This window comes from Pseudophryne corroboree, chromosome 8, assembly GCF_028390025.1.
Source record: "Pseudophryne corroboree isolate aPseCor3 chromosome 8, aPseCor3.hap2, whole genome shotgun sequence".
Classification (NCBI taxonomy): domain Eukaryota; kingdom Metazoa; phylum Chordata; class Amphibia; order Anura; family Myobatrachidae; genus Pseudophryne; species Pseudophryne corroboree.
This window is the reverse complement of record NC_086451.1, coordinates 257,513,405-257,538,272: the sequence shown is the minus strand read 5'-3', so window position 1 is coordinate 257,538,272 and position 24,868 is coordinate 257,513,405. Positions and strand designations below refer to the sequence as shown.

Genomic DNA, 24,868 nt, shown 5'->3' with positions numbered 1-24,868 from the left:
TTACCTTGGTAAATATTCTCGGTGCCGTGGAGAGACCAAACGGCAACGTCTGAAATTGGTAATGACAATCCTGTACCACAAATCTGAGGTACGCCTGATGAGGTGGATAAATGGGGACATGAAGGTATGCATCCTTTATGTCCAGAGACAACATAAAATCCCCCCCTTCCAGGCTTGCGACGACCGCTCTCAGCGATTCCATCTTGAACTTGAACCTTTTCAGGTATATGTTCAGGGATTTTAAATTCAATATGGGTCTGACCGAACCGTCCGGTTTCGGGACTACAACATGGTCGAATAATAACCCCCTCCTTGTTGAAGGAGGGGAACCTTGACCACCACCTGTTGAAGATACAATTTGTGAATTGCAGTTAACACTATTTCCCTCTCGTGGGGGGAAGCCGGCAGGGCCGTCGGTGAGGGAGCATCTCCTCGAAGTCCAGCTTGTATCCCTGAGACACAATATCTATTGCCCAGGGATCCAACAGGGAGTGAACCCACTTGTGGCTGAAATTTCGAAGACGTGCCCCCACCGGGCCTAGCTCCGCCTGTGGAGCCCCAGTGACATGCGGTGGATTTTGTAGAGGCCGGGGAGGACTTCTGTTCCTGGGAACTAGCTGTGCTGTGCAGCTTCTTTCCTCTGCCCCTGCCTCTGGCAAGAAAGGACGCACCTCGGACTTTCTTGTTTCTTTGTGATCGAAAGGACTGCATTTGATAATGTCGTGCTTTCCTAGGCTGTGCTGGAATATAAGGCAAAAGATCAGAATTACCAGCTATAGCTGTGGAGACCAGGTCCGAGATCCCTTCTCCACACAATCCTCAGCCTTGTAAGATAAACCTTCCATATGCCTCTTAAGTCGGCATCACCTGTCCATTGCATGTTCCACAGGACATGTCAAGCAGAAATCGACATAGCGTTGACTCTAGAACCCAGTAGACCACAGGTTCTCAAACTCGGTCCTCAGGACCCCACACAGTGCATGTTTTGCAGGTCTCCTCACAGAATCACAAGTGGAACAATTAGCTTCACCTGTGGACCTTTTAAAATGTGTCAGTGAGTAATTAATACACCTGTGCACCTGCTGGGTTACCTGCAAAACATGCACTGTGTGGGGTCCTGAGGACCGAGTTTGAGAACCTCTGCAGTAGACTAATGTCTCTTTGGGTATGTTTTATATATATATATCTAAGACAGCATCTTTTATATATATATCTATATATATACATATATATATATACATACCATGGTCTCAATCTCTGCTGATAAGGTATCTGTCCACGCTGCTACAGCGCTATAAACCCATGCCGACACAATCGCCGGTCTGAGTAGTGTACCAGAATGTGTGTAAATGGACTTCAAAGTACTTTTACTGCATGCTATCTGCAGGATCCCTGAGGATAGCTGTTAAGTCAGCGCTACCTTTTGGGCAAACGTGACACCCTAGGGGAAGATTCCCATCGTATCCTGGCCCTAGTAGGGAAAGGATACTCCCTGAGAATTCTTTGTGGGAAACTGCAGTCTCTTGTCTGGAGATTCCCGCTCTTTTCTTCATGAGAGGAGGGAAATTTACCTCAGCTTTCTTCCCCTTAAACATGTGTACCCTTGTGTCAGAGACAGATGAGTCATCAGTGATATGCAAAACATTTTTTATTACAATAATTATATATTGAATACTTTCTTGCCATTTTGGCTGTAACTTTGCATTATCGTAGTCGACACTGGAGTCAGACTCTGTGTCGATATCAGTGTCTATTATTTTGGATAGTGAGCATTGAGAGACTCTGAAGGTCTCTGCGACATAGGGACAGACATGGGTAGATTCCATGTCTGTTCTCTAATCTTTTGTGCAATAAATTTACCTTAGCACTTAATTTCACATATCCAAGCAGGTGTCGGCGTTGTCGATGGAGACACCACTCACACACACACATTTGCTCCATCTCCTCCTTAGGGGAGCCTTTTACCTCAGACATGTCGAGACACACGTACCGACACACCACACACTCAGGGAATGCTCATCTGAAGACAATTCCCCCACAAGGCCCTTTGGAGAGACAGAGACAGAGTATGCCAGCACACACCCCAGCGCTATAAACCCAGGAATAACACAGTAACTTAATGTTAACCCAGTAGCTGCTGTTTATATAGATTTTTTTTGCGCCTAATTATGTGCCCCCCCTCTCTTTTTACCCTCTTCTACCGTGTATCTGCAGGGGAGAGACTGGGGAGCTTCCTCTCAGCGGAGCTGTGGAGAAAAAATGTCGCAGGTGAGTGCTGAGGAAGAAGCCCAGCCCCCTCGACGGCGGGCTTCTGTCCCGCTTAAATATACATTTTCTTGGCGGGGGCTCATACATATATACAGTGCCCAACTGTAAATATGTGTACTTTTGCCAAACGAGGTCCATATGCTGCCCAGGGCGCCCCCCCCTGCGCCCTGCACCCTTACAGTTACCGGAGTATGTGAGGTGTGTGGGAGCAATGGCGCACTGCTGCAGTGCTGTGCGTTACCTCAGTGAAGAACGGAGTCTTCTGCCGCCGATTTCGAAGTCTTCTTGCTTCTCATACTCACCCGGCTTCAGTCTTCCGGCTCTGCGAGGGGGACGGCGGCGCGGCTCTGGGATCGGACGACGAGGGTGAGATCCTGTGTTCGATCCCTCTGGAGCTAACTGAGGTCTGGAGGAGGGACATAGAGGGAGGAGCCAGAGCACACCAGAATCTAAATTCTTTCTTAAAGTGCCCATGTCTCCTGCGGAGCCCGTCTATTCCCCATGGTCCTTACGGAGTCCCCAGCATCCACTAGGACGTTAGAGAAACATCCTTAACAAATGCATACTTCACAAATGCTTGCAGGCCAAGTCCTGACTGCAGGCCTTGAGGATATTGCTCTTAAATGCTACCACTATATTAGCTGGCAAAGGGGGAGGTGTGCAATCAGAAGTTCAGCTAATTTACAGAAGGGACTTGGAGACAGATCACAGACAGTTGCAGACAATGGCCCTCATTCCGAGTTGATTGCTCGCAAGGCGAATTTAGCAGAGTTGCTCACGCTAAGCCTACGCCTACTGGGAGTGTATCTTAGCTTCTTAAAATTGCGACCGATGTATTCGCAATATTGCGATTACAAACTACTTAGCAGTTTCAGAGTAGCTTCAGACTTACTCGGCATCTGCGATCAGTTCAGTGCTTGTCGTTCCTGGTTTGACGTCATAAACACACCCAGCGTTCGCCCAGACACTCCCCCGTTTCTCCAGCCACTCCTGCGTTTTTTCCGGAAACTGTAGCGTTTTTCTCCACACGCCCCTAAAACGCCGTGTTTCCGCCCAGTAACACCCATTTCCTGTCAATCACACTACGATCGCCGGAGCGAAGAAAAAGCCGTGAGTAAAAATACTATCTTCATTGTAAAATTACTTGGCGCAGTCGCAGTGCGAATATTGCGCATGCGTACTAAGCGGAATTTCACTGCGATGCGATGAAAATTACCGAGCGAACGACTCGGAATGAGGGCCAATCTTTCTTGGTGTGTGAAAAGTGTAGCCAGAGAGAGATGATAAACTCAGATATACAAGTATGAGGATGGTTTTTTTTTACCTGTGAAGAAAGGAGAGATGGGTTTCAGTTCCGGTTCTAACTGCATCCTTAAAAAACATCCTTAACAAATGCATACTTCACAAATGCTTGCAGGCCAAGTCCTGACAAAAAAGAATGCAAAGTGAATGAACATAAGATAAATCTAAATCAAATCATTATTTGGTGTGACTAACCTTTGCCTTTAAAACAGCATAAATTCTTATAGGTACACTTGCACACAGTTTTTGAAGGAACTTGGCAGGAAGGTTGTTCCAAACATCTTGGAAAACTAACCATAGCTCTTCTGTGGATGTAGGATTGCTCAAATCCTTCTGTCTCTTCTTGTAATCACAGACAGACTCGATGATGTTGAGATCAGGACACTGCTGGGGCCATATCATCACTTGCAGGACCTCTTGGTCTTCTTCACCCTGAAGATAGTTCTTAATTAGCTGTATGTTTGAGGTTGTTTTCCTGCTGCAGAATAAATTTGGAGCCTATCAGACGCCTCCCTGATGCATGATGGACAAGTACCTGTATTTCTCAGCATTGAGGACACCTCTATGCTGTCTAAATCCCCAACTCCATTTCCTGAAATACAGCCCCACACTTGCAAGGAACCTCCACCAAACTTTACTGTTGCCTGCAGACACTCATTATCCCGTCCCTAGTTACCCGGGGAGGAGGGAATGTACAATGCTGCTGTCCACCCACTACAGACAAGGCTGGTGAAAGGTTCCAAGGCGCCCTTGGCAAATGTTCACAATGCTGTCCCTGCTTCCCCCAAACCCTCCACCACATATATATCCACTCCAGCTCCCTAATAGTACACAGTCGCAAGTCAGGCAGCATGTGCGAAAGATGTGTATGCGCACTAAAACAACTCAAATTGCTGCAAAAAAGAATCATATACTATTTACATACGACTCTAAGGCCTTTAAAGTTTAAAAATAATTTATATAACAGACATGCCCATGTTATGTAATAACTAATAAAATAGGATTTTAATTACCTACCGGTAAATCCTTTTCTCGTAGTCCGTAGAGAATACTGGGAATCCATTTAGTACCATGGGGTATAGACGGGTCTACTAGGAGCCTTGGGCACTTTAAGAATTTGATAGTGTGCTCTGGCTCCTCCCTTTATGCCCCTCCTACCAGACTCAGTCTAGCTGTGCCAGAGGAGACAGACATACTTTGAGAGAAGGATATATAATAAAAGTGGTGAGATTACGAACCAGCACACACAGAACAATAGGAAAGCCATGCTTACCAAAATTGAAACATGAACAGCAACGGCTGAACAAACCAGAATACTTAACCAAGTAACAGTGCGGGAAAAACGAAGCACCGGGCGGGTGCCCAGTATCCTCTACGGACTACGAGAAAAGGATTTACCGGTAGGTAATTAAAATCCAATTTTCTTTTGCGTCCCAGAGGATACTGTGAATCCATTTAGTACCATGGGGAAGTACCAAATCTCAAAAACCGGGTGGGAGAGTGCTGAGATTCCTGCAAAACTGATTGAACCTGACCAAGTAGCTGCTCGGCAGAGCTGTAAGGCCGAGACACCCCGGGCAGCCGCCCAAGAGGAACCCACTGACCTTGTAGAATGGCCTGTACAGATTTTGGAACCAGCAATCCTGCCGTGGAAAAGCATGCTGGATCGTGAGCTTGATGCAGCGTGCAATAGACTGCTTTTAAGCAGGACACCCAATTTTATTGGGATCATAGAGAACGAACAGCGAGTCGGATTTCCTGTGACGAGCTGTTCTCTTTACATACACCTTCAAAGCGCTCACAACATCCAAAGACTTTGAAGTAACAGAGGTGTTCGTCACAGCCGAAACCACAATAGGTTGGTTGATGTGAAAAGCGGACACCACCTTAGGAAGAAATTGCTGACGAGTTCTGAGTTTAGGCAGACAAACAATGGCAGTTGCGCGATCATTCCTGGAGATAATTATATACCAGGTGCTAGAAAGGGGGAGGGGTCACATACAAACAACAGACAGAAAAGGGTGGGGGTTGCAAATCCCCACCCCTAAATTTCCCCCAGCACACTCAAAATTACCTGTAACCATGCCTGAACCTATCTGGTAATAGAAATTCAGAGAATTAGTCACACATGTTTGCAAACGCTTGTTTAAGCTGCTGAGCCACTTCACGGCTTCTCTGATATCAGCAGTCCTAACACTACATAATAGCAGGGCCCACATAGTGCCATGCAATTTGTCACAGTAGGCCTCATGATAAAGGCTATTACTAAAACACATCCAGACAGAGAGCTAACTTACCCGGAAGCCACCCCCAGGATCTCCCATTGGCACTACAAGGAACAGCATGCCTTCCAAATACTGCTCCCATTCAATGCCTTGAATGTCTGATTCTTATGTCAAGTCTGACTGGACTTGAATGGCCTGATTCCAGTAGGGATGAGTCCTGCAGAAGGTCATTGTAGATAGCCCTGAGTTCCAGGATGTTTATTGGAAGAACGACTTCCTGACTTGACCATTTTCCTTGAAACTGTACCCCCTGGTTGACTGCTCCCCAACCTCTGAGGCTTGCATCCATGGTTAGCAGAATTAAATTCTGAATCCCGAACCCCTGGCCCTCAACGAGGTGAGAAATCTGTAGCCAGGGAGATCCTGGCTCTTGGCGACAGATGGATCCTCTGGTGCATGTGAAGATGTGATCCAGACCATTTGTCCAATAGATCTAGCTGGAAGGGCCTCACATGAAACCTTCTGTACTGAAGTGCCTCGTAAGAGGCCACCATTTTCCCCAGAAGGCAAATGCACAGATGCACCGAGATCCAGGTTGGCTTCAGAACAGCCCGAACCATTGACTGGATTTCCATAGCCTTCTCCACAGGAAGGAACACTCTCTGAGATTCCGTGTCCAGTATCATTCCCAGAAAGGAAAGTTTCTGCGTCAGTTCCAGGTAAGATTTTGGTAAGTTCAGAATCCACCCGTGATCCAGGAGTAGTGTGGTTGAGAGGCGAATACTGTCCATCAACCGCTCCTGGACGGTACCTTTATCAGAAGATCATCCAGGTATGGAATTATGTTCACTCCCTGTTTGCGGAGTAGAAGCATCATCTCTGCCATCACCTTGGTGAACACTCTCGGTGCCGTGGAGAGACCAAAAGGCAGGGCCTGGAACTGGTAGTGACAGTCCTGCAGTGCAAACTGTAGATAAGCATGATGAGGCGGACAGATCGGAATGTGAAGGTATGCATCTTAATATTCAGAGACACTAGAAATTCCCCCTGCTCCAGACCTGAGATCACAGCTGCAGAGACTCCATCTTGAATTTGAACACTCTTAAATACGGGTTCAATGACTTGAGGTTCAAAATCGACCTTACCAAACCATCCGGTTTCGGTACTACAAACAGGTTGGAATAATATCCCCTGTTTTGCAGGTGAGGTGAAACTGGAACAATGACCTGAGTCTGTACCAGTTTTTGAATGGCGTCCTGTAAGGTTATACTTGCTTCCTGTGAAACTGGTAAGGATGATTTGAAGAATCTGTGAGGTGGGAGCTCCTGAAACTCCAGTCTGTAGCCCTGGGAAATAAGATCTATGACCCAGGAATCCTGGTATGATGTTGACCAGATGTGACTGAAAAACTTTAGTCGGGCTCCCATCTGCCAGTCTTCCAGGCATCGCGGTCCACCATCATTCTGAAGGCTTTGCGGAAGCAGAACTTGAGCTCTGTTCCTGTGAACCTGCAGTTACTGGTTTTCGTGGTTTACCGCTAGCGTCTCTGGTGGCTGTAGAAGAACCTCTGGCTTTGCCATTGAACTTTGCAGTCCGAAAGGACTGTAGATTAGGTCCTGACTAAGCCTTCGTGGCTGGGGGAGCTGCAGAAGGAAGATATGTGGACTTACCCACAGTAGCTTTGGAGATCCATTTGTCTAGTTCATCTCCAAATAAGGCCTCTCTTGTGAAGGGTAGGCCTTCCACGCCTTTTCTGGAGTCTGCGTCGGCAGTCCACTGGCATAGCCATAAGCCTCTGCGTGCTGACTCTGCCAAAGCAGTGGGGCGTGCATTAAGTAGGCCTATTTCTTTTATAACTTCTACCATAAAATTTGCAGAGTCCTGTATATGTTGCAAGAGTGAAATAATCTCCCCCTTAGCCAAGGTACCTAACCCCTCAATTAGGTTACCCGACCATTTTGCGATGGCCTTAGTAATCCCCCCACATGCTATAGTGGGTCTCTGTGCCACCCCGGCAGCTGTATACAAAGATTTGAGTGTATTCTCAATTCTACGATCAGCCGTGTCTTTTAGGGAGGCTGCACCAGGGACAGGCAACACAATTTTCCGTGACAGCCTGGATACTGATGCATCCACTATTGGTGGATTTTCCATTTTTGCCTATCCTCAGGAGGAAAAAGAAAAGATGATATCAACCTTTTAGGGATTTAAAATTTCCTATCAGGATTAACCCACAGTTCTCCAAACAGGGTATTTAGTTCCTTTGACACAGGAAAAGTGGCTGAGGATTTCTTTTTTACATTAAAATAAGATTCCTCAGTCTCCTCTGTTACCTTATCAGGGATATGCAAAACCTCTCTAATGGCTTCTATGAGATCTTCTTTTCCCTGTGACTGAGTAGCCTCCCCCACCCCTGCATCCACCTCCCCCTCTTCCATGTCTGACCCCTCATCATCAGAGTCAGACTGCAGGATATGGGCCAAAGGACGCTTTTGCAGACAAATGGCAGGGAACTGAGACGCTGGTTTGGTTTGGGTACTGAGGGGGTCATTCCGAGTTGCTGCCGATTTTCGCAGCACAGCAATCAGGTAAAAAAATGGCAAAACTGTGCATCCGTATGCGCCGCAATGTGCACGTGCGTCGTACAGGCACAAAGAGCATTGGTGTTGTGCACTGGATCTAGTGAAGATTCTATTCGCACAGCCGATCGCAAGGAGATTGACAGGAAGAGGGCGTTTATGGGTGTCAACTGACCATTTTCTGGGAGTGTTTGGGAAAACGCAGGCGTGTCCAAGTGTTTGCAGGGCAGGTATCTGACGTCAATTCCGGGAACTTCGTTGCTGCAATCATCGCACAGAGTAAGTAACTACAGGGCTGGTCTTGTTTTGCACAAAATGTTTTTGTACTGCTCAGCTGCACAGGCGTTCGCACACTTGCAAAGCGAAAATACACTCCCCCGTGGGCAGCGACTATGCATTTGCACTGCTGCTAAAAGTAGCTAGCGAGCGATCAACTCTGAATGACCTCCTGAGTCTCTGTTCATAAACTCAGTCATCGATTGTCTTAATTATTGCGTCTCTTTCTCATTGCGGGACAATTTAGTGGAAATATTGGAAATCATTCCCCTAATGAAATTCAGCCAAGCTGGTTCTGCCCCGCTAGCATGGTAGGGTGCACTGCATTGAGTACACACTCTTTGCCTGACATACTGTGACAGTGACAGCACACACACACACACACACACACACACAGGAACAGGTTTAAAGCACAATTAACCCACAAAGAGCCCTTCAAGAGTGACACTGAGATAGCCTGGAGCCAGCACACAGCGCCCTTACTGTTAATGCCAAGCTTAGCCGGGTCGCAGACTAAGTACCCAGATTGGGGACTTAGTACACTAGTAAGTGCTCCACCCCCCGCTATGGCCCCCTGGTACCACTGAGGTAATCTGGAGTCTCTCCGGAGTATCTGCGCGTCCCTGTCAGTCAGCGTCTGTGTCCACTGCAGAGGAAAGATGTCGCTGGTGAGCTGCTGGATCCTCTCATAGTGAAGCCCCGCCCCTACAATGGTGTGCGGTCCTCCCTCTTTTTTATACTGGCTGAGGTCATTTTTATGCTTAAAATGGAGTCAGTCGCCTTTTAAATCTGTAATGCCAGTCTGGGTACTGTGTACACTAGGCTCAGTTCGCTCCCTCAGAAGCGGTGCATCCACACTGTGTACTGAGTCCCGAGACTCTACCGCCCCCGTAGAAGCCGTGCGTCTCTGTACCCTCATGCCGCCATAATGGCCGGCGACCTGCTAACAGGGACGCCGGCTCAGTACTCAGTACTCTTCTTTCTTCTGGCTCTGTTATGGATGGCGGCGTGCTGTGGGAATGTACGCTCGCCATGGTGGGGCGTGCAAATAGTTCCCTCAGGAGCTAGTGTCCTGTCAGCGGGGAATGGGTCCATTAACCTTTCAAGAGGTTGGGCAACTTACCCCCTAAGTCCCACGAAGCAGGCAGGCTGGTGCCATCCAGTCCTGACTGAGAATAACAAACAGAGAAAAAAAATGCAGTAACCTCTTCAGGAGCTTCCATGCGACGTGACCGGCTCCTCTGGGCACATTTTCTAAACTGAGTCTGGTAGGAGGGGCATAGAGGGAGGAGCCAGCGCACACTATCAAATTCTTAAAGTGCCCAAGGCTCCTAGTGGACCGTCTATACCCCATGGTACTAAATGGTGTCGAAGTAAAAAATATTACATAGAGAGAACATACAAACTCCACACATTATGAGTTGCTATGCTTGCGAAAATGCACAGCAATATATGGTAACATACGCATTTACACAGACATGCCACAAAGAGATATTCAACACATATTTCATACAGCACATAAATTAAACATATCAAGCACTAGACATTATAAGGTTTTAAATTATATAATGGAGTATAACATCATATATGTGTATTGTTGGAGCGGAGCAAGATGGACATGTCATGCTTGGTGTCAAAGTAATCAGATTAATGAGTAGATTGATTTGATGCCTGTGGTTAGATTGTAGCACATTGCAATGAGTAGTTATGATCAAATGTAGGAATATAAAGCCACAATTCTAATGACAAAGAACATTCCAAAAGAAAGCAGATGGACAGGAAACCAGAGGCCAGCCCCTTTGATGTCTTCTTCAAGGCTTGCATATGAACTGACCAATGACTCATTATGAATGAGAAAGTTCCCTCACCTGGACCAATAACAGAAGGCATATACTTCCTCAGCATACACAGTGTATAGCTGATCCCACACACAAGGTTTCCTGTTTTTTTGCTGGGTGCTGTTCAAGATGCTGTTCTGATCAGTTGTTGTTAGCTGGTGTTGCGGCAGATCCAAAGATGGAGGAATCAGAGCGAAGTGTGCATTGAGGGAGATGATAATTGTATGCTGGCCGTGATTGTATGAATTCTTTTGTAACAATTGCTTCCTATAAAAATGTACTTTGTAACCATATATATACTGTACATGTGATATATTGTATACATATCCTTTTGATAACAAATATATACATCAATGAGCTTTGGACCTCAATCAGACAATGTGTGTGAGTACTTATTTTCTCTTAAGGGATGTAGTGTTTGCGACGTACAGCTCACTTTTATTGTATATGGTAATAAGATGCGCCTTGCGTTGGCAACATATATTAACGCTGGCATTTTAGATCATTGTTAGAAATAGACCTGACTTTATCAATGGATTCCCAGTATCCTCTAGGACATAAGAGAAATCTTATTAACAATAAAACATACCTTCATAAGCCTATAAAAAAAATATCAATCAATATCACGTGCACTCATACCTCCATATGGGTGGTGTGCATGTGGCATCCACTTAGTGCCCAGAGAGTCTGCGGTCAACCTAGTAGCTGCTGGGCTCACCCATAAAATGTCCTACATTAGCTGTTGGACTGGTCTAGCAGACACAAGGTTCCCCCTTTCACATGCAAGTGACCAAGGCACATGCAAGAACTTCTGACCTGGGACTACAGACATTGCGTTTGAAAGTACTTATCCCTCATTCACCTTTCTCCGGCAGCTGGGATAGGGAGAAAGGTGACACAGATGTGTTTTCAGAATTTAGAAAACAAAACTAAATAAATTGCAGGTGCTGCACTCTTGGGTGTTAGTTTATACCTGATACAGGAACACACAGCACTTACCTGTTGCCACCAGATAGATACCAGCTTGCAGTTTCTGTTCCCATCCCCAGCACAAACCAGCTCCTCCTCTCACTCAGTTTGATTTGAAATCCTTGATGATCTATGACCAATGGTAACTACTTTTACCATATATGGGGAAAGCCACATGGTTTCCTTTTTTTTTCTTTCCCAAGGTGTCATGACATGGAGCTTAGCTCTGCTCCGACACCCACAAGGCCCTGCCCCCGAGCTTTGATTGGCCAGCAGTTCGTAGTACACTTAATCAGGTGTGACCATCGGTGGGTGAAACCTTCGATAGCTCCAATCCAGATGGTTTCACACCATCGAGGTTATCCATCAATGGTATCATCGCCCATCCCTAGTGCCCAATGGCCATCCCTAGTTCCCATCTAGGAGTGAGGGAAGGGATTGGAGGGGAGGAAACAGCAGGGGATAGGAGCTGCCAGGCTGGCTGTGTAAGAAGAGTGACAGGGACAGCACATGTGGTTATCCCAGAGACCATCGGAAGCAGCGACTGCTCTTGCTAACACCCTCAGTTGCCACCAGCATCATGTAGATGAAGACTATCTCTATCAGAGAAATCCTTATTACTGTAGTAGGTGGACTCAGTGGTGCATTCTAGTGGCCAGCGCCCCTAGGCAGCTGCCTAAAGCTGGAATGGTAGTGTCGGTCTTGACTACAGACTTCCTGCAGCAGAGCAGTACATACTTGCCTACTCTCCCGAAATGGCCTGGAGGCTCCCGAAAATTGGATGGCCCTTCCTACCCCAAGGAACAACAGGCAAGTCTCCCAATTTTGGTGGTGCCCGGCTGCCCACTTAGCGTGTAAAGTGGGTGGTCCAGGCAGCCGATGACGCGATAGTTGTTGATTCAAGTCCTCATAGCCACGCCCCCTGCTGTATAATGCCGGTAATCTCGGCATTGTATAGTAGGGGCTTGGCTACAATGACGTGATCATGGCTTCCACGCCCTCTGTTCTGCCTCCTTTATATTGTTACAGCTCCACCCCAGGCCAGGAGCGCCATCCAATTTCAGGAGCCCCCTGACTGTTTCTGAGAGTAGTCAAGTATGGACTGATGACGTGTATAAAGATGCACCAAGCATTATTTCAGTGCCCATGTGTGCTGAGAATGGACGTCTCAGTCCTTGCACATTGGGATGCACAGATGTGCACCAGGGAAGGGCTTTGTTATGCATTAGCATAAAGTCGCAGATACTGCTGTGTCTGTCTCGGAATCAGGCCCATAATGTGATGCATAATGATTGCTACCACACTGTCTTGGTAATTAGACTGATACTAGGGTGTATACTGTAAACACTAATATCATTTATTTTCAAATGTCATGCAGTTGCCTTTACAGAGAACACATAGGTCTTATACTGCGATCATATTTATGTTGTTACAGAATATAGTTATCTGATAGCTCTGACAAAAGACAGAATGGGAAGAAAGGGACATTTGTATGTTTCCAGCTGATATAAACCATATGCTCTACATTCATAGGAAACAAAGGGATTCTGGGATTGAGCAGACATCATCAAATGTTAATGCATGAGCATCTTTGATTCTACAGTAATTAACTCCATCATTGCTGATCTTCAATCCAGTCAAAGGCATTTAGTTTTGTGTGAAGCAATGAAATGCTCTGCTTGCTCGTAGTAGGGTAAGACCTTCACTGACATTTTCTTTGGAGCATAGGCGTGCGCAGGACATTTTATTAGGGGGTGCACAATTAGAAGGGCGTGTTTAGCACCGCCTATCAGGCGTGTCTACCACCACATATTGGCACTCAATGCAAACTAAATAATATAGAGAATTGATGCACAGATATATATATATATATATATATATATATATATATAGAGAGAGAGAGAGAGAGAGAGAGATATAGATATATAAAATCTGTTTAATATATGTTCAATTTGTATATTTTATTACCATGGATTATAGCCTAATCTCTCGAAATTTATATTGATATTGAATTTGAACTTGTCCTCCTCCAAGAGGAACGCTGTATTCTGTGGCGTTGGCACATGATGAGGAGAGAGAGAGCGTTGGTGGGAGCATGAGCGGGCATACACACGGCATGACATCATCACGACACATCCTACAGGTTAGAGGAACTGGGAGTAGGATTACGTCAGTGATGCTGCACCATAAAAATGAATGACAGCCAGACTGAGTGGAGGGGGTGGCGGGCGCAATGGGCGGGATGACAGAAATAAGCACTCTCGGCGATCGCCGATACTGCAGCAGCAGGTGTGTGTGAAGGGGTTACAGACATTAGGGGGTGCCTGTGCGCACCAGGAACCCCCCCTGCGCACGCCAATGCTTTGGAGGGTTAATGCTAATCTTTTGTACTCTCTAGTTTTCTTCTACCTGTGCACTCTTGTAAGACAGACATGTAGGGATCACTAGATATACACTTCTACCCGATAACTTGCATGTGTTAAAGAAAAGGGCCATAGTGCATTTATTTGCTCTGAAATTACTGAGTAATTCATTATAATTTACAATGGGATGCAGTCGCTATGTCAACATTCAAACAGTTGTGATGTCCAGTGCTTAAAGTGGTCCTAGAGAGGTGGTGGAACTCACCCCCAGGCGCCCATGCAATAAAAGTATTGCGCGCGCCGTAGACGCGTGCCCCCCAAAGGGGTGTGGTCTCAAAATGAAAGGGGCGTGGTCACACAATGGTAATAATGCCCACAGTAGTAGCACCCCTAATACACATAATGCCCACAGTAGTAGCACCCCATAATACACAATGCCCACAGCAGTAGCGCCCCTTTTACAATGAAACACAGTAGTAGTGCTCCTTATGCAATGTCCACTGTACTGGTAGAGCCCCTTATATAGAGCCCATAGTAGTGGTGCCCCTTATGCAATGCCCCCAGTAGTTTAGCCCCATGTAGTTTGATCCAAGTAGGAACGCCCCCAGTAGTTTAGCCCCTGTAGTTTAGCCCCTGTAGTTATGCCCCCTGTAGTTTGCCCCCTTGTAGTTTATGCCTCAAGTAGTAATTATGCCTCCAGTAGTAATGTGCCCCTGTAGTTATGCCCCCAGTAGTAATGCGCCCCTATAGTTTGCCCCAGTAGTTTGCCCCCTTGTAGTTTGCCCCCTGTAGTTAGCCCCATGTAGCTTGCCCCCAGTAGTTAGCCCCCTGTAGCTTGCCCCAAGTAGTAATGCCCCCAGTAGTTTTGCCCCCAGTAGTAATGCCCCCTTGTAGCTTAGCCCCGCTGTAGTAATGCCCCTGTAGTTTGCCCCCAGTAGTAATGCCACTGTAGTTATGCCTCCAGTAGTAATGCGCCCCTGTAGTTATGCCCCCAGTAGTAATGCACCACTGTAGTTATGCCCCCCAGTAGTAATGCACCCCTGTAGTTTGCCCCCAGTAGTTAGCCCCATGTAGCTTGCCCCAAGTAGTAATGCCCCCAGTAGTAATGCCCTCTGTAGTTTGTCCCCTTGTAGTTTAGCCCCCCTGTAGTAATGCCCCTTGTAGTTTAGCCCCCCCTGTAATTTAGTCCCCAAATAGTAATGCCCCCAGTAGCTTAGCCCCTGTAGTTATGCCCCCCAGTAGTGTGCCCCAAGTAGTAATGCCCCCAGTAGTAATGCGCCCCTGTAGTTTGCCCCCAGTAGTTTACCCCGTGTAGCTTGCCCCCTGTAGCTTGCCCCCAGTGCCTTAAAAAAAAAAAACACCATACTTACCAAGCCCGCTCCCGCGTCCGACCTCTGTGATCCTCCTGGTGTCCAGCTCCCTGCACTATGAGAGAGACGTCATGACGTCTCTCTCATAGCACACACTAGAGCCGTGAGCCGGAAGCAGGAGATCAGTACTGAGCTCCTGCTGCCGGGCTTCCACTGTGTGCGGAGAGCTGGGTGCCGCTGGTAACAGCGGGCACCCAGCATCTCCCTGCGGCGTCTGCACACATCGGGTGAGGCGCAGTTCCGCCCCGTTCTGGCTCACTTTAATTTATGGTGATGTCGATTTATAGAACATGTCAACATCTGCAGAATGTTGACCCGTTGACAATGTGAAATGTTGGCATTCTGTGCAGAGTGGAGGCTTAGGTTATGGGAGCGGAGGGTTAGGCTACGTACTGCGGGGCAGTGAGGGACTGGGACATTAAAGGCCCACCAGGGAAATGCAGCTGCCTGCTAAAGGGGTGCGACCAACCAACATCTTATTTGTGTCCCCTTTAGTTTTATAATAAATCAGTGACAGCATTTGTAGAATACAAATAATATTAATTTATGCCACCATTAATTTAATACATTTAATCAGTACCCCTTTACGCTAGTAATAATCTGTGTCGTCTTTAGTCTAATATTGATAATATGTACCCCCTATGGTACTCATACACACTGATGCACACTCTATGCTTCTTACACACACTGACAAATACTCTGTCACACACACTGATGCATACTCTGTGTCTCTTACACACAGACAGGGGTGTAGCGAGGGTGGCTCCGGTGGAACGCAAGCTCCGGGCGCCGGAAAAGTTAGAGGTCGTGCCACGTCTACCCCCCCTCCCTCCCTATACCGCTAGCTGCTGCCGACAGCCGCATAGCAGGAGGAGAAGCAGAGGGGCGCACACTGACTTGGAGACTACGTAGGGAACAGAGGAGGCCAGAGGTGACAGCTGGAGGCACTGACAGCCAGCAGGACAGTCCACCTCTTTATGTCTCACTGTCTGCTTGTAGCTGTGCAGCAGGGTTGCTTCTGTCAGGGCCGAAACTAGGATTTTCGGCACCCGGGGAAAGGCAGTAATTAACACCCCCCCCCCCCACCCCCCCCCCACCCCCACACACACACACACACACACACACACACAATAAAATACATACATTAACAACAACAAAAATCACAAAACTACGCCGCACAGTAGTGCACCCTTAATCTCATTACACTGCACAATAGTGCCCTTCATTAACAAGTGTATATATAAATATATATATATGTATGTACACATATACATTGGTAAGATGTCCGGCACTTCAAGAAACAGAGACTTCACGCCCGGTGCCCTCACAGCCAAATGGGCTATAGAACCGTTGCAGAGAAGCGGCACTCAAAGCATTGTAAATACAGGTAAATAAATTGCCACAATCCGTAGGAATAGATCAACGTTTCAGTTCATTATAATTTGTCGCCAGGATACAAACAGAATGAAAAATCTCTCACCTTAAATCCCCCACCGCTGTGAATGATTCTCCCGCCCGCCAGACGCCGTAGCGGGACGCTTCATGATGACGTAGCAGCTATCCGCCGTCACGTCCACCCAAACCCCATCACCATAGTGACCAGTTAAACAAATCAGATAGCTGCAGTACAACACAGGATGTATGTCATGAAACATTACAGTACTAGAATTCCATATGCCACATAGCAATACATAATAATTACCTAGATCACTCATACAAAAAAGCACTAGTGAAGATAGTTAAAATCTAGATAAAGTATAAATATAGTTATATAGAAGGGTCTGACCCTCCTACAGTATACAACTATATTTATACTTTATCTAGATTTTACCTATCTTCACCAGTGCTTTTTTGTATGAGTGATCTAGGTAATTATTATGTATTGCTATGTGGCATATGGAATTATATATATATATATATATATATATATATATATATAAAAAACACACAGAAAATAAATAACTAAAAATATATAAATAACACCTCCACTCACCACTGGAGTAGACAGTAGAGAGTGGAGTCTGGTCCTTTGCCTCCATGCATTGAGGCCAGCGTTTGCGGCTTGGAGCGGGTGCCGGATGTCAGGGGCAACAGGTGACGATGCGCGCACAGCCACCGCCAGGGCTCTGTGCCGCATCTATTATCCAGTCAGGACGCGGGAGGCAGGAGGTGCTGCCGGGCGGGAGAGCAGAGGACACCGAGCAGCGGCGGGTCAGCTGCGGGAGGCAATCGCAGGGGATGGAAGTGAAGCAGCGGTCGTAGGAGCCAGGCAGCTTTTGCCGCGCCCCCTGAACCTCCGCGCCCGGGGCACGTGACCCCTTAGGCCCCCCCTAGTTACGGCCGTGCTTCTGTCCTGCAGCACCACTTTCTGCCCCCGCTGCTACAGCATCTCTCTCTGTCCCACCTCTTCTTTTCCCAACTGCTGCGGCACCTCTTTCTGGCCCAGCTGCTGCAGCACCTCTTTCTACCTTGGCTGCTGTGGCAACTGTCTCTGCTCCAGCTGTTGCAGCACCCCTCTCTGCCCTGGCTGCTACAGCACCTTTCTCTACAATAATGCTGCAGCACCTCTCTGTGGGGGTAATTCAGATCTGAGCATTTTCGCATAGCGTGCGGTCAGATCCGAACTGTGCATGTGTCTGAGCCACAATGTGCCGACGTGTCACACAACAGCAACAGTTATCTGTGCCTAGCGACGGGATGGAGCGAAAAATCCGAACGCACGGGCGATCGCAAGGTGATTGACAGTGTGCGTTTGTGGGTGTCAACTGACCGTTTCCCAGGAGTGTTCGGAAAAACGCAGACAGGCTCAGGCATTTTGAGGGAGGGTGTCTAACATCAACTTCGGCCCCGATCAGCAGGATTCTATCGCAGCGGCTGAGAAAGTCCTGGGCTGCGCAGAGACTGCACAAACTGATTTTTGTGCAGCTCTGCTACAGAAGCCAACACACACTTGCACAGTGCTTTTCCCCTCCCCGTGTAGGCGGCGACTATCTGATCGCAGGGCAGCAAAAAACGCAGCCCAGCGATCAGATCAGAATTACCCCATGTGCCCCAGCTGCTGTTGCAGCACCTCTCTCTGCATTAGAAGCTGCGGAGTATCATGTATAAACAGCTCTACTGGTGTGTAAGGTGAATTACGGACAATACTGTGCGGTGTAATCTGAATTGGTATTATTCTGTGGTCATGCCTCTATATTTTTTTTTGCACGCCTTCAGAGCACACTATTCCTATTTTAAACATGGGGGGGACCCAAAGGAAACTTTCGCCCTGAGCTCCACAAAGTCTAGCACCAGCCCTGTCACCAATTTAGGATTTTTAAATAATAGGATTTTAATACCTACCGGTAAATCCTTTTCTCTTAGTCCGTAGAGGATGCTAGGGACACTTCAAGAACCATGGGGTATAGACGGGATCCACAGGATACATGGGCACTTTAAGAGTTTAAAAGGGGTGTGAACTGGCTCCTCCCTCTATGCCCCTCCTCCAGACTCCAGTTATAGGAACTGTGCCCAGGGAGACGGACATTCCGAGGAAAAAGGATTTATTTTGATTTAAACTAAGATGAGATACATACCAGCTCACACCTCAAGCATGCCGTACAACATGGCATTTAACCCAACGCATGCAACGGCATGAATAACAACAGCAACAGGCTGACTATAAACGCAACACAACACGTGTGTAACCTTAACCAATAGCTGCAGATACAGTACGCCCTGGGACGGGCGCCCAGCATCCTCTACAGACTAAGAGAAAAGGATTTACCGGTAGATATTAAAATCCTATTTTCTCCTACATCCTAGAGGATGCCGGGGACACTTCAAAAACCATGGGGTTTATACCAAAGCTCAAGAACGGGCGGGAGAGTGCGGATGACTCTGCAGCACCGATTGACCAAACAAGAGGTCCTCCTTAGCCAGGGTATCAAACTTGTAAAACTTTGCAAAAGTGTTTGAACCCGACCAAGTAGCTGCTCGGCAAAGCTGTAATGCCAAGACCCCCCTGGCAGCCACTCAGGATGAGCCCAGCTTTCTGGTAGAATGGGCCTTCACCGATTTCGGTAACGTCAATCCAGCCGTAGAATGAGCTTGCTGAATCGTATTACAGATCCAGCGTGCAATAGTCTGCTTGGAAGCAGGAGCCCCAATCTTGTTGGGATCATACAGGACAAACAGAGCCTCCATTTTCCTAATCTGAGCCGTTCTGGCTACATAAATTTTCAAAGCTCTGACCACATCTAGAGACTTCGATTCTGCTAAGGCTAGAGATGTGCACTTGAAATTTTTCGGGTTTTGTGTTTTGGTTTTGGGTTCGGTTCCGCGGCCGTGTTTTGGGTTCGACCGCGTTTTGGCAAAACCTCACCGAATTTTTTTTGTCGGATTCGGGTGTGTTTTGGATTCGGGTGTTTTTTTTCAAAAAACACTAAAAAACTGCTTAAATCATAGAATTTGGGGGTCATTTTGACCCCAAAGTATTATTAACCTCAAAAACCATAATTTCCACTCATTTTCAGTCTATTCTGAATACCTCACACCTCACAATATTATTTTTAGTCCTAAAATTTGCACCGAGGTCGCTGGATGACTAAGCTAAGCGACCCTAGTGGCCGACACAAACACCTGGCCCATCTAGGAGTGGCACTGCAGTGTCACGCAGGATGGCCCTTCCAAAAAACACTCCCCAAACAGCACATGACGCAAAGAAAAAAAGAGGCGCAATGAGGTAGCTGTGTGAGTAAGATAAGCGACCCTAGTGGCCGACACAAACACCTGGCCCATCTAGGAGTGGCACTGCAGTGTCACGCAGGATGGCCCTTCCAAAAAACACTCCCCAAACAGCACATGACGCAAAGAAAAAAAGAGGCGCAATGAGGTAGCTGTGTGAGTAAGATAAGCGACCCTAGTGGCCGACACAAACACCTGGCCCATCTAGGAGTGGCACTGCAGTGTCACGCAGGATGGCCCTTCCAAAAAACACTCCCCAAACAGCACATGACGCAAAGAAAAAAAGAGGCGCAATGAGGTAGCTGTGTGAGTAAGATAAGCGACCCTAGTGGCCGACACAAACACCTGGCCCATCTAGGAGTGGCACTGCAGTGTCACGCAGGATGGCCCTTCCAAAAAACACTCCCCAAACAGCACATGACGCAAAGAAAAAAAGAGGCGCAATGAGGTAGCTGTGTGAGTAAGATAAGCGACCCTAGTGGCCGACACAAACACCTGGCCCATCTAGGAGTGGCACTGCAGTGTCACGCAGGATGGCCCTTCCAAAAAACACTCCCCAAACAGCACATGACGCAAAGAAAAAAAGAGGCGCAATGAGGTAGCTGTGTGAGTAAGATAAGTGACCCTAGTGGCCGACACAAACACCTGGCCCATCTAGGAGTGGCACTGCAGTGTCACGCAGGATGGCCCTTCCAAAAAACACTCCCCAAACAGCACATGACGCAAAGAAAAAAAGAGGCGCAATGAGGTAGCTGTGTGAGTAAGATAAGCGACCCTAGTGGCCGACACAAACACCTGGCCCATCTAGGAGTGGCACTGCAGTGTCACGCAGGATGGCCCTTCCAAAAAACACTCCCCAAACAGTACATGACGCAAAGAAAAAAAGAGGCGCAATGAGGTAGCTGTGTTAGTAAGATAAGCGACCCTAGTGGCCGACACAAACACCTGGCCCATCTAGGAGTGGCACTGCAGTGTCACGCAGGATGGCCCTTCCAAAAAACACTCCCCAAACAGCACATGACGCAAAGAAAAAAAGAGGCGCAATGAGGTAGCTGTGTGAGTAAGATAAGCGACCCTAGTGGCCGACACAAACACCTGGCCCATCTAGGAGTGGCACTGCAGTGTCACGCAGGATGGCCCTTCCAAAAAACACTCCCCAAACAGCACATGACGCAAAGAAAAAAAGAGGCGCAATGAGGTAGCTGTGTGAGTAAGATAAGCGACCCTAGTGGCCGACACAAACACCTGGCCCATCTAGGAGTGGCACTGCAGTGTCACGCAGGATGGCCCTTCCAAAAAACACTCCCCAAACAGCACATGACGCAAAGAAAAAAAGAGGCGCAATGAGGTAGCTGTGTGAGTAAGATAAGCGACCCTAGTGGCCGACACAAACACCTGGCCCATCTAGGAGTGGCACTGCAGTGTCACGCAGGATGGCCCTTCCAAAAAACACTCCCCAAACAGCACATGACGCAAAGAAAAAAAGAGGCGCAATGAGGTAGCTGTGTGAGTAAGATAAGCGACCCTAGTGGCCGACACAAACACCTGGCCCATCTAGGAGTGGCACTGCAGTGTCACGCAGGATGGCCCTTCCAAAAAACACTCCCCAAACAGCACATGACGCAAAGAAAAAAAGAGGCGCAATGAGGTAGCTGTGTGAGTAAGATAAGCGACCCTAGTGGCCGACACAAACACCTGGCCCATCTAGGAGTGGCACTGCAGTGTCACGCAGGATGGCCCTTCCAAAAAACACTCCCCAAACAGCACATGACGCAAAGAAAAAAAGAGGCGCAATGAGGTAGCTGTGTGAGTAAGATAAGCGACCCTAGTGGCCGACACAAACACCTGGCCCATCTAGGAGTGGCACTGCAGTGTCACGCAGGATGGCCCTTCCAAAAAACACTCCCCAAACAGCACATGACGCAAAGAAAAAAAGAGGCGCAATGAGGTAGCTGTGTGAGTAAGATAAGCGACCCTAGTGGCCAACACAAACACCTGGCCCATCTAGGAGTGGCACTGCAGTGTCACGCAGGATGGCCCTTCCAAAAAACACTCCCCAAACAGCACATGACGCAAAGAAGAAAAAAAGAAAAAAGAGGTGCAAGATGGAATTGTCCTTGGGCCCTCCCACCCACCCTTATGTTGTATAAACAGGACATGCACACTTTAACCAACCCATCATTTCAGTGACAGGGTCTGCCACACGACTGTGACTGAAATGACGGGTTGGTTTGGACCCCCACCAAAAAAGAAGCAATTAATCTCTCCTTGCACAAACTGGCTCTACAGAGGCAAGATGTCCACCTCATCATCATCCTCCGATATATCACCGTGTACATCCCCCTCCTCACAGATTATCAATTCGTCCCCACTGGAATCCACCATCTCAGCTTCCTGTGTACTTTGTGGAGGCAATTGCTGCTGGTCAATGTCTCCACGGAGGAATTGATTATAATTCATTTTAATGAACATCATCTTCTCCACATTTTCTGGAAGTAACCTCGTACGCCGATTGCTGACAAGGTGAGCGGCGGCACTAAACACTCTTTCGGAGTACACACTTGTGGGAGGGCAACTTAGGTAGAATAAAGCCAGTTTGTGCAAGGGCCTCCAAATTGCCTCTTTTTCCTGCCAGTATAAGTACGGACTGTGTGACGTGCCTACTTGGATGCGGTCACTCATATAATCCTCCACCATTCTTTCAATGGGGAGAGAATCATATGCAGTGACAGTAGACGACATGTCTGTAATCGTTGTCAGGTCCTTCAGTCCGGACCAGATGTCAGCATCAGCAGTCGCTCCAGACTGCCCTGCATCACCGCCAGCGGGTGGGCTCGGAATTCTGAGCCTTTTCCTCGCACCCCCAGTTGCGGGAGAATGTGAAGGAGGAGATGTTGACAGGTCGCGTTCCGCTTGACTTGACAATTTTCTCACCAGCAGGTCTTTGAACCCCAGCAGACTTGTGTCTGCCGGAAAGAGAGATCCAAGGTAGGTTTTAAATCTAGGATCGAGCACGGTGGCCAAAATGTAGTGCTCTGATTTCAACAGATTGACCACCCGTGAATCCTTGTTAAGCGAATTAAGGGCTCCATCCACAAGTCCCACATGCCTAGCGGAATCGCTCCGTGTTAGCTCCTCCTTCAATGTCTCCAGCTTCTTCTGCAAAAGCCTGATGAGGGGAATGACCTGACTCAGGCTGGCAGTGTCTGAACTGACTTCACGTGTGGCAAGTTCAAAGGGCAGCAGAACCTTGCACAACGTTGAAATCATTCTCCACTGCGCTTGAGACAGGTGCATTCCACCTCCTATATCGTGCTGAATTGTAAAGGCTTGAATGGCCTTTTGCTGCTCCTCCAACCTCTGAAGCATATATAGGGTTGAATTCCACCTCGTTACCACTTCTTGCTTCAGATGATGGCAGGGCAGGTTCAGGCGTTTTTGGTGTTGCTCCAGTCTTCTGTACGTGGTGCCTGTACGCCGAAAGTGTCCCGCAATTCTTCTGGCCACCGACAGCATCTCTTGCACGCCCCTGTCGTTTTTTTAAAAATTCTGCACCACCAAATTCAAGGTATGTGCAAAACATGGGACGTGCTGGAATTTGCCCATATTTAATGCACACACAATATTGCTGGCGTTGTCCGATGCCACAAATCCACAGGAGAGTCCAATTGGGGTAAGCCATTCCGCGATGATCTTCCTCAGTTGCCGTAAGAGGTTTTCAGCTGTGTGCGTATTCTGGAAACCGGTGATACAAAGCGTAGCCTGCCTAGGAAAGAGTTGGCGTTTGCGAGATGCTGCTACTGGTGCCGCCGCTGCTGTTCTTGCGGCGGGAGTCCATACATCTACCCAGTGGGCTGTCACAGTCATATAGTCCTGACCCTGCCCTGCTCCACTTGTCCACATGTCCGTGGTTAAGTGGACATTGGGTACAACTGCATTTTTTAGGACACTGGTGAGTCTTTTTCTGACGTCCGTGTACATTCTCGGTATCGCCTGCCTAGAGAAGTGGAACCTAGATGGTATTTGGTAACGGGGGCACACTACCTCAATAAATTGTCTAGTTCCCTGTGAACTAACGGCGGATACCGGACGCACGTCTAACACCAACATAGTTGTCAAGGCCTCAGTTATCCGCTTTGCAGCAGGATGACTGCTGTGATATTTCATCTTCCTCGCAAAGGACTGTTGGACAGTCAATTGCTTGGTGGAAGTAGTAAAAGTGGTCTTACGATTTCCCCTCTGGGATGACCATCGACTCCCAGCAGCAACAACAGCAGCGCCAGCAGCAGTAGGCGTTACACGCAAGGATGCATCGGAGGAATCCCAGGCAGGAGAGGAATCGTCAGAATTGCCAGTGACATGGCCTGCAGGACTATTGGCATTCCTGGGGAAGGAGGAAATTGACACTGAGGGAGTTGGTGGGGTGGTTTGCGTGAGCTTGGTTACAAGAGGAAGGTATTTACTGGTCAGTGGACTGCTTCCGCTGTCGCCCAAAGTTTTTGAACTTGTCACTGACTTATTATGAATGCGCTGCAGGTGACGTATAAGGGAGGATGTTCCGAGGTGGTTAACGTCCTTACCCCTACTTATTACAGCTTGACAAAGGCAACACACGGCTTGACAAATGTTGTCCGCATTTCTGTTGAAATACTTCCACACCGAAGAGCTGATTTTTTTGGTATTTTCACCAGGCATGTCAACGGCCATATTCCTCCCACGGACAACAGGTGTCTCCCCGGGTGCCTGACTTAAACAAACCACCTCACCATCAGAATCCTCCTTGTCAATTTCCTCCCCAGCGCCAGCAACACCCATATCCTCCTCATCCTGGTGTACTTCAACACTGACATCTTCAATCTGACTATCAGGAACTGGACTGCGGGTGCTCCTTCCAGCACTTGCAGGGGGCGTGCAAATGGTGGAAGGCGCATGCTCTTCACGTCCAGTGTTGGG

General features: G+C 47.8%; 1 long non-coding RNA gene across 3 annotated transcripts in view; it reads right to left on the bottom strand.

The window, feature by feature from the left end:
* LOC134947694 (uncharacterized) overlaps positions 1 to 24,868 on the bottom strand; it is a 54,053-nt gene that overhangs the window by 10,508 nt on the left and 18,677 nt on the right. For 2 of the 3 annotated variants that reach the window (XR_010182699.1, XR_010182700.1), the window contains exons 2-3: positions 3,866 to 4,048; positions 3,593 to 3,693 (exon numbers count right to left, since the gene is read on the bottom strand). This is a non-coding gene — a long non-coding RNA (uncharacterized LOC134947694). The remainder of the gene's footprint in view (positions 1 to 3,592; positions 3,694 to 3,865; positions 4,049 to 24,868) is intronic. The other variant, XR_010182701.1, reaches the window with a different exon arrangement.